Source organism: Neophocaena asiaeorientalis, unplaced genomic scaffold, assembly GCF_003031525.2.
Source record: "Neophocaena asiaeorientalis asiaeorientalis breed wild unplaced genomic scaffold, Neophocaena_asiaeorientalis_V1.1 scaffold43, whole genome shotgun sequence".
Classification (NCBI taxonomy): Eukaryota; Metazoa; Chordata; class Mammalia; order Artiodactyla; family Phocoenidae; genus Neophocaena; species Neophocaena asiaeorientalis.
This window is the reverse complement of record NW_020173674.1, coordinates 11,789,138-11,798,959: the sequence shown is the minus strand read 5'-3', so window position 1 is coordinate 11,798,959 and position 9,822 is coordinate 11,789,138.

Below are 9,822 nucleotides of genomic sequence, written 5' to 3'. Positions count from 1 at the left end.
GGGTGCCTGGGTCCTGCATGTGCTGAGGAGAGGCTCCAGCTGCAGCCTGGAGAGCCCCCACTTCTTAGGTGGGTCTTGCCTCAGGCAGGAAATTCCTCTCTTTTTTTAAATTTTAAATTATTAAAGAGGTAATACAGGCACAGGGTTTTAAAAAACAAACAGCACAGGGCTTCCCTGGTGGCGCAGTGGCTGAGAGTCCGCCTGCCGATGCAGGGGACGTGGGTTCGTGCCCCGGTCCGGGAAGATCCCACATGCCGCGGAGCGGCTGGGCCCGTGAGCCATGGCCACTGAGCCTGCACGTCCGGAGCCTGTGCTCCACAACGGGAGAGGCCACAACAGTGAGAGGCCCGCATACCGCAAATAAAAAGAAACCCACAAACAGCACAAAAGATTACATAGCAAAACCTAAGTCTCCCAGGATCTCGGCAGTGCCTAGGGGCAGCTGTGGTGGGCATGGAGGTGGGGAGATCTCTATTACTTGAATCCACAAGCCCCTCAGATTACCCTGAGACTCAATACAGTCTGCTGGCTAGACAAGCATTGCCCTTCCCTCCCTCTCAACCAGAGTCTTTCCAATACAAAATTCTGGGCAGCTACTCTTACCTATTTTATTTATGCTCTTCCAGAGATTGTCTATGCGTGTATCAGTATATGTGTGTATAATTATATATATACACACACACATATATATATGTATTTCATTCCACAGGGTTTTGATACAAATGATAAATATTATTACACTCCTCTGCACTTTGCTGTGTTAACTTAGTATCTTTGATACTGTTCCATATAAAAACATATAGACCTCGTTCATTCTTCATGTGGGATCCTCCCAGACCGGGGCACGAACCCGCGTCCCCTGCATCGGCAGGCGGACTCTCAACCACTGCGCCACCAGGGAAGCCCTCGTTCATTCTTTTTGATGGCTGTATATGGACGTACTAAAGTTTATGTAACCAACCCCTACTGATGATACTTAGGTTGTTTCCTACATCACATGCTACCACAAACAAGGCTACATTGGCTATTGAGCTACACATATCTTCGTGTACATTTTAAGAGTAACTGCAGGAGGGACTTCCCTGGTGGTCCAGTGGTTAAGACTCTGTGATCCCAATGCAGGGGGCACAAGTTCCATCCCTGGCTGGGGAACTAAGATCCCACATGCCATGCAGTGCTGCTAAATAAATAAATAAATAAATAAGTAGAGGAGGGCTTCCCTGGTGGCGCAGTGGTTAAGAATCCACCTGCCAATGCAGGGGACACGGGTTCGAGCCCTGGTCTGGGAAGATCCCACATGCTGCGGGGCAACTAAGCCCGTGCGCCACAACTACTGAGCCTGCGCTCTAGAGCCCGTGAGCCACAACTACTGAAGCCCATGCGCCTAGAGGCCGTGCTCCACAACAAGAGAAGCCACCGCAATGAGAAGCCCGTGCACCGCAATGAAGAGTAGCCCCCGCTCACCACAACTAGAGAAAGCCCACACGCAGCAACGAAGACCCAATGCAGCCAAAAATAATAAATAAATTTATGAAAAATAAAATAAATTTGTAGAGGAAAATTAAATAAATAAATAGATGCACTCTTTGGAGGAAAAAAAAAAGAATAACTGCAAGATAATTTCCTAAACAGTGAATTTTGAGATCCATGAGCACGTGCATTTTATTTTATTTTTATTTTTCTAAGCGTTTTTTTTTGTTTGTTTGCTTGTTTGTTTTTTTGGCTGTGTTGGGTCTTTGTTGCTGCGCGCAGGCTTTCTCTAGTTGCGGCGAGTGGAGGATACTTTTCATTGTGGTGCACGGGCTTCTCATTGTGGTGGCTTGCCTTTGTTGTGGAGCACGGGCTCTAGGCTCACGGGCTTCAGCAGTTGCGGCGCGTGGGCTCAGTAGTTGTGGCTCGCGGGCTTAGTTGCTCTGCAGCATGTGGGAACTTCCTGGATCAGGGCTCAAACCCGTATCCCCTGCACTGGCAGGTGGATTCTTAGCCACTGCGCCACCAGGGAAGTCCCAAAAAAGAAGATTCTTAAACAAAAAGGAAAAACACTCGTCAATTCCCCAACCTTCGATAATTTTCTTTTCTGCATATTCTCCTCCAGACTTTGTCAACATGAATACTTACTATTTGTGGTTGCAATCACAGAGTTCATGCAAATTGTGTATCCTGCTTTTTCTCAACAAACATGATGTTATAAACAGTTTCCATGCTTCTGCATATTCTTTATAATTATCATTTTTGTGGTAGCATAATACTGTATTGACTAGATTAGGTATGGTTTTCTTAACCATCTCACTGCCTGGAGAAATACAGGAGAATAATGCCAGTGGCATGCCTGGAGCTTTTTTCTTCTGCTGAATTACGGTCTTAAGATCAATTCCCAGGAGTGAGATTAATGAGTCAAAAGGTAATAATATTTTCAAGGCTCTTGTTACATTGTACTAGATTGTTTTCCAGAGTTTTGCACACTGCTTCCAGAGACAGAGGAGCACAGACTTCATCCAATCTGGTTGGCACCGGGTAATGGTGTTTGTAAATTCTGCTAATTTAATAAGTATGAAATGCTATCTCCATACTGCTCTCGTTTGCATCTCTTTGATCACTAACCAGTTGAACTATTTTCCAAGCGTTTGTTTACTCTCTGCTTATCCTCTTGGGTGAAGCAGTGGGTCCACATCCTTCACCTGTTTATCTGAGGAGTCCTGAGGCCTTTCTTATCAATTTGAATAATTTTAGAGTCGATAAATATTAATCATTTGCCAGCCAGATTTGGCCATTGGAGGCTTCTGAGCAGGTGAGTACATGATCAAACTACAGCTTGGGGAGATTAATAGTTAGGTTGATTGAGGAAACGGGGCTGAGAGACAGAGAAATCTGTCGGTGGGCTGCCGGGCCCGATCCCACAGCGGGGACCTGAACAACACAGTAGGAGTGGAAATGGGCAGGAGGGTCCGTGGCCCCCATACTGGAGCTTGTGGTTCTCTGCATTGCCTCCAGCAATGCCCCCTCATGCTCCCTTGCAAGTTCAGTGGCTTCAGCCCACAGAATTGGAGGGGAAAGGGATTGTTGTGTCCTGTTCATTCACTCTGCAGATAAGAAATGTTGTGTGTGGAGGACCACACAGCGAGGGGATGCTGCAAGCGCCTTCCTCCTCTGGGGTCTCCAGGGGGGTGGCGGAGGGGTTGGAGCATTAGTGCAACTGGGAAGGGGGAATCGCCAGAGTCTTTTGCCCTATTATTTGGGTTCCCAGACTAATGGAGTCTAAGGCAACTCATCCCATAGCCACCCCCAGGCAGGGCTTCCCAACACTTCCCCGTACCCACCTCCACCCCAGACTTCTTTTTTCCATTTGATTATTTTACTACATTTCACAACTAGTTTATCTCTGTGATAAACTGGCATCACAAGATTCAAAGTCTGCTGTTATTAAAATGTGCTATTGAGGTGCGTTTTTTTGTTTTTTGGAGTATAGCTGCTTTACAATGCTGTGTTAGTTTCTGCTGTACAGCAAAGTGAATCAGCTACCTGTGTACATACACGCCCTCTTCCTTGGACTTCCTTCCCATTTAGGTCACCACAGAGCATTGATAGAGTTCTCTGTGCTGTACAGTCTGTCCTCAGTAGTTATCTATTTTATGCATAGTCGTGTATATATGTCAATCCCAGTCTCCCAATCCATCCCACCCCCGACCCCAGACTTTTCACACACTGCTGGATACCAGCATGACCAGCAGCACCTTGCACCAAGATTGCTTGATTAGCATCTTCCCACTAGTCGGTGGGTCCAATAGGTCAGCCACACTTGTGCTGAGTGCCTACTCTGGACTGGGCTGTACCAGGTACACGAAATAAAGCAAAGTCAAAAAAGATATGGACCCTGCACTCAGTGAATTCATGGTCTCGCGAGAAAGGGAGGCTCTCTGCACCGGGAAGGGCACTCCAGCAGACACAACGGGACCTCACTTTCTAACCAAGAGGCCTCCATGGCGCCAAAATTCTGACTTACGGTCAAGACTGGCATGGAGCCTCATGAAAGAAGGAGAGGGTCACGCAGACCTGGATTCAGAACCTGGCTCCACAGTTTCCTCACCCTATCCCCTCTGATGAAGCCATGTGACTTCTCGGTCCAGCTGCCCTTAATATTTGCAGGGCCAGGGCGGGATGCAAACAGAGGCTCTGGGACCCTAGGTTGAGAGGTTCCTGCTCGCCCCACCAGTCCACGCCGGGCAACCCATGCCCACAAGGTACCCCAGCCTCCAGCACAGAAGCTTTGCTCTTTTGTGTTCTTCAAAGGGACTCAACATTGGAAGGCTAGGTTCAAATTCCAAATGATCCAAATCCTCGGAGTTCTGTACAGAAATCCAGCCACCTCCTCTTCTCTTCCCAAACCCAACTCCACCGCAAACCAGGAGCCTCGTGGACGTGCATGGGAATATCGCACCCACATGTCCAAGCTCCACCCACACCTCCTCCAAACAGCTGCCCCTCAGCCACCCTAGGGGCACACGTACTGGCACAAAGGTAGAGGGGAGATGACGCCTACACAGGTGCTAGAAGTAGACTTGGGCCATTTGAGCAAGAGATTCCAGGGTTCTGGATACCCAAAGCATGGCCTCAAAGGGGGAATGCAGGGAATTCCCTGGTTGGCTAGTGGTTAGGATCCCGGGCTTTCCCTGCCATGGCCCGGGTTCAATCCCTGGTCGGGGAACTGAGATCCCGCAAGCGGCGCGGCGCAGCCAAACAAATAAATAATTAATTAAAAATAAAAGGGGAATTCAGGCTCTCAGAGGACACATCCCTTTGGTCTCAAGGCCTTTTTCCCCCATGGAAGGATGCCGGCTGGAGGAGGACCAGAGCAAAACCCTCTAAATCATGGGACCCAGGGCAAGATACTTCTTGCCCAGATCTAAAAGTAGTACTACCACTCTGAGTTTGTATCTCCATCTGTAAAAAGGGGATAGTAGTAGACCTTCCCTCCCACAGAGCGGCTCTGAATGTTAAATGAGTCAGTACACATACATTCATGACATGACGTGATTAGTTAACAAAGGTCAGTTATTATTATAAATAATGTAGAGGGACAGAAACTCGAGAAACCAAGCAGGGAAGGAGAAAGTACATTCTGACAGCCCTGCCCTTTAAACGAATCTAGTTTAGGTTTTCTCCCCTGTTTAAGAGACGACCTGGAAAGGAACCCTGTCCCCATCAGGCCAGGCAGAATAGGATGTGGAACTCACTGGCAAGGGTTCCGGGAGGCAAGTGCAGGCCCAGCTTTTTCCCCTCCCTCCATAGTATACGATCACCCCGACAGGTTCAGGGGCAGGCCTGGTGGCCAGTGGGAGTCCTGAGGGACCCAGAGTGGGGTCTGGGGGAATCCCTAGAAATTCTGATCTTCATCTGGGGCCCACATCACAACCCCAGAGCTGGGAAGTTGGGGACAGCATGGCTGAGAGGCTTCACTGTAGCTTCTGATTCCAGAGTCACATAGAAAGAAGGATGTCACCGAGTCATGGCTTTTTGAGACTTCAGGAGTTTTGGGTCCAAGATGTACCTTTTGATAATGGGGAGCCTGAAGTCCAGAGAGGAGAGAGGTCGTTCCCACATTACACAGCCATTCGGAGGCGGAGTCCAGGCTAGAACTCAAGACTTCCAATTTTCAGGTCTGGATTGCTTTCATCACACTGGGCAGACATCCCTGGTCTGTGGCAGGGGCAGGTGGAGATGTGGAGGTCAGACACACACACAGGGTGGGAAGTTCTAACTAAGAACCGACTCCCGGACCCAGCTCTGCCACTTAGGACTTCTGAGACCTCAGGCCATAACTTTACTTTCTGCCCCTAAGCTGCAACATCTATCTCCTCAGGTTGCTGTTAGGCTAAACAAGAAAATTAATATGAATATTATTAGCGTCTATTGAGCACAAGGTCAGGCTCTCTGTCAGGTTCTTTCATGCTTTATTTCATTTCATCCTTAAACAACCTGAGGAGCTGGGAGCTACTATTGCCCCCCGACCCCTGCCTCATTTTCTGGATGAGAAAACTGAAGCTTAGAAAACTTCAACACCTTGCCCAAGGTCATCCAGCTATGAGAGCAGCAGAGGCAGGGCGTGAACCCAGCAATGCCTCTGCTCTTGACCATCGAGCCATCCCATCTTGTATGCCAACCGCCAAGTGTCCTGCGGTGACGTTGCCAAGTAGGTGCAGAAAAGAACCAGGGAAGTTCTGCGGACTCACTAAAGCGGCCCCCAAGAAGGAAGAGGGGCCCCAGGTGTCACACTGAGAGTAGGGGTGCTATTAATAAGCAGGAACTGGTAGATGAAGTCAACACTCATCTAGTTTGTGTCAATGTCCTGCTTCTTCGACATGACCTCCTTTCCAAGCTCACGGTTCTCCACACAACGAATCTGCCTTCTCAGGGAAAATCCATCCATCAGCCCATTTCCCTGAGATCCTTGGCTTCCCTTGGGACTGCAGGTCCACCTACAGCCACCAGAGGGTGGGCCGGCTCTGCGGCAAGTCCTGAGGACACAGTAAGCTGCCCACCAGCCCCCTCCCCCAAGTGTCCAGCCAGGAATGGACCCAGATGCCCTGCGGCACAGCTCTCGGTTACACTTTGCCTCGGGTACATCATTTACTCCCTTAGATCTCAAAAAGTCCAACTGCAGAAGTTCAGTTCGATCAGACGCGGTGTCTGATTCTACTGAGATAAAGATCTCAAGAATCACCAGCAAAACGGTAATGACAACAGCTGCCACTCCAGACACTGGTTAGAACCTCACTTTACGAAGCATTTTCTCATACCCTGACTGGCTGGAGATTTATCTGGGTAAGCGGAAGCTTATGCGTGAGTGGGACATTCCATTGTACAGATGAGGAAACTTAAGGCAAACAGGAAAGGAAGTAACTCGCTTCGGGTCACCTAGAGGACTCTGGTCTTCGGGGAGAGCTGTTTCCAATTCCCTGCCCGTCTGGAGGAGGGGATGGGGGGTGGGGGGACTGCAAATGTGGATAGGGAGAGGAGGAACAAGGGGTCAGGATGCTCTACTGGGAATATCAAATGCATTGTGGTATTTCCTGTAAACTGAGACCCTGGGCCATCCACCCACGCGCCATTCGTCCATCCAACAGTGTTCATTGAGCACATGCTGGGGACACAAAGATGGATGAGAGGAATTTCCTGCCCTCAAGAAGCTGTAAGTCTAGTAGGGGAAAGTAGTGAGTCAGCAGATAACTAGAGGAAACCGATGCTGTACGGTGGGTTATAAGCAGAGGAATGTTTGACCGTCTGGAGCACACCCAAGTTCGGGGTGTCTCTTGGGGCTCCCAGGGCTGAAGGACAGGACTGGATCCTTGGATCGTTGGCGGGGACGCCCCCTTTCCTGCAGCTCACCCCGGGATGGGGGCTCCCCTCCCAGCTTCGGGTCCCCGCCTGTGTTGGGGGCCCCCCAGACCCCACCCAGAAGAGCGCCAGTCCAGGGAACGGATGACAGCACACACCTGAGTCAGCCCGCCGCCCACCCGCCCCTCAGCGTCTGTCTCCGCATCTTGTGATATTTCGCTCCCCGGGAGCCAGCCCCACTGCGCTCCGGAGGCAGCTCGGCAAACAAACCCAGCGACAGATTGCGCCGCGGCTCATTCCGGGGAAGGACGCCAAATCCCACCCTACTACCCCCAACACTCCCTCCCCGCCGCCCCCTCCAGGCCTTCCTCCCAGGCGCGGGCCCTCGGCAGGGTGGGTCCCGGGAAACGCAGGGCCCCTGCTTTCTAGAGATGGGAGAGGGGCAGGGGAGCCCCTGAGACGCCCCTTTTCACTCCCACCTCACCCGAACGTAAGACGGGCCGGAAGAGGAAATTTAGTTGCTGGGAGGGCCTGAGAGCCCGAGAAGGGCAGAGGATGTAACCAGCAGGGGGCGCCCGAGCGTCGAGGTGCAAGAGGGCTGGGAGCCCGCTACTGAAACCCGGTGGAAAGGGAGACAAGAGACAGACATCCGACCCAGAGATGGAGAGACAGGGAGGGAAGGAGGCACAAGGGCAGAAGGGAAGCGACAGAGACACGGACAGAAAGCGAGAGAGACAGAGAAGACAGTGACGCAAAGAGATAAGTCATAAGGGAAGGAAGTGGCAGGGAGAGAGTAAGGAGGGGAGGGAGGGAACAGAGAGACGGAGACCATAAAATATGAATAAGAGAGGGAGGAGAAAATGAGAGAAATCGAACGAGAACGAGGGAAGAATGAGATTATGGGTGGAACAGAAAATGAATGGGAAAATGAGATCAGCATTTATAAAGCGCCGACTGTATGCCAGGCGCTGCGTTGGGCCCTGGCACAGACGGGAGAGAAGGAGCCAGAGAGCCAGGTGGAGGAGCGAGGGGGTTCCTTTTCTTTGCTCGCGGGAGCGGCCGCCCGGGACTCCCGCGCTTCCTCGGGCCGGCTTCGCGCAGATTTCCCTGGCTCTGGCCGTCGGCGCCGCTCCAGCAGCCCCAACCCGGCCTGAGCCGCTTGGCCACTGTCCCCGAAGCGGCTACCCCGAGGGCCCCGCGACTGTCCCGCGCCGGGGCGGCTCCCAAGGTCCGGATGCCCGACGCCCTGGACCAGGTCAAGGCCAGGGTGATCCGCATCTTCCCCTTTATAAGGAGACGCTTAGGTCGCGGGCCTGCAGGTATCGCCCTGAACGAGGCCACGAGGGGCGCAAGGGGTCCCGAAGAGACCAGAATGCCTCCCTCTTTAAAAGGAAGCAGAAGAAGCTCCCGTGAAGCCAACGCTCTCCTCCCACCTTTGAGTCTTCTATCCCCCTCACGGGCACCCAAACTTGCACCCGCTTGCAGATGCGTTAAGGGGCACACACACACCACTGTACACATACCCCGGCCACCCAGCCCCAAGTTTGCTTGCGCCAAACCCTCACACGTTTCCCATCCGCGCAGACACGCGCGCTGGCTGACAGCGGCTCATCCATTCGCACACTCACGAGCCCCTGCTTCCCCCGGCCCGTATAAAAGATAACGTGCAAGCACTCAGTCACACCTGCACAAGCGTCCTTGCGCGCGCGTGCACGCTCAGATGCGATCGATCTCGCGCCCACAAACTCCTGCATATACTATTCTTATAGTCGCACACACTCAGGGCTTGGGGTCTGGGAACGAAAGGGAAAGTGAATCTTGGAGGTCTCCCAGAGGAGAAGAACATTGGAGACCTGGGCAAAGGGGCCTGGGGCCCGGCAAGGAGGAGGGGGTGACCCAGGAGCCCGGCTCCTCCCAGAAAGTTGGGAGGGGGGAACTGGGCAAGTCCACGGGGTTCCCTTACACTACCGCACACCACCACCACCACCCCCGGAAGGGATTTCTCTAGAAGCGTGGCGCCGTGAAGGCGATCGAACACAGTCCTCCGGATCCCCCAAGAAAGAGAGGGGGCCTGGATGGAGGGGGCTAGAAAGCCGCTCCCGCCTCCTAGTGGCCAGGAAACGGTTAAATCGGCAAGCTAGGAAGCGAGGGAGGAGCCAGCGAGTGCGTGAAGGAGGGGGGTGGTTGGGAAGAGCATCCTCGCTGTCCCCACTCTCCCTCGGCGAGCAGCCGGCGCTCACGGACCGACGGACTGACGGACACCGCGCGCTGCCTGCGGTGCTGGGGGGCGCGGGCACCGGGCATCGACGGCCGGCTCGAACCCCGTCCCGCCGCGCCCCACCCCGTCCCGTCGGGGCCGATGGCTCCTCACGAGGTTCGCAGCCCAGGGGGCGCAGGGTAGAGCGCCGCGGCCCGGCCACACAGCCCGGGGACTCCCGGGCCCTCCCGGAGCCCCGCGGAGTCCCCGCCGTCCGTCTGGCCGGCTCAGGG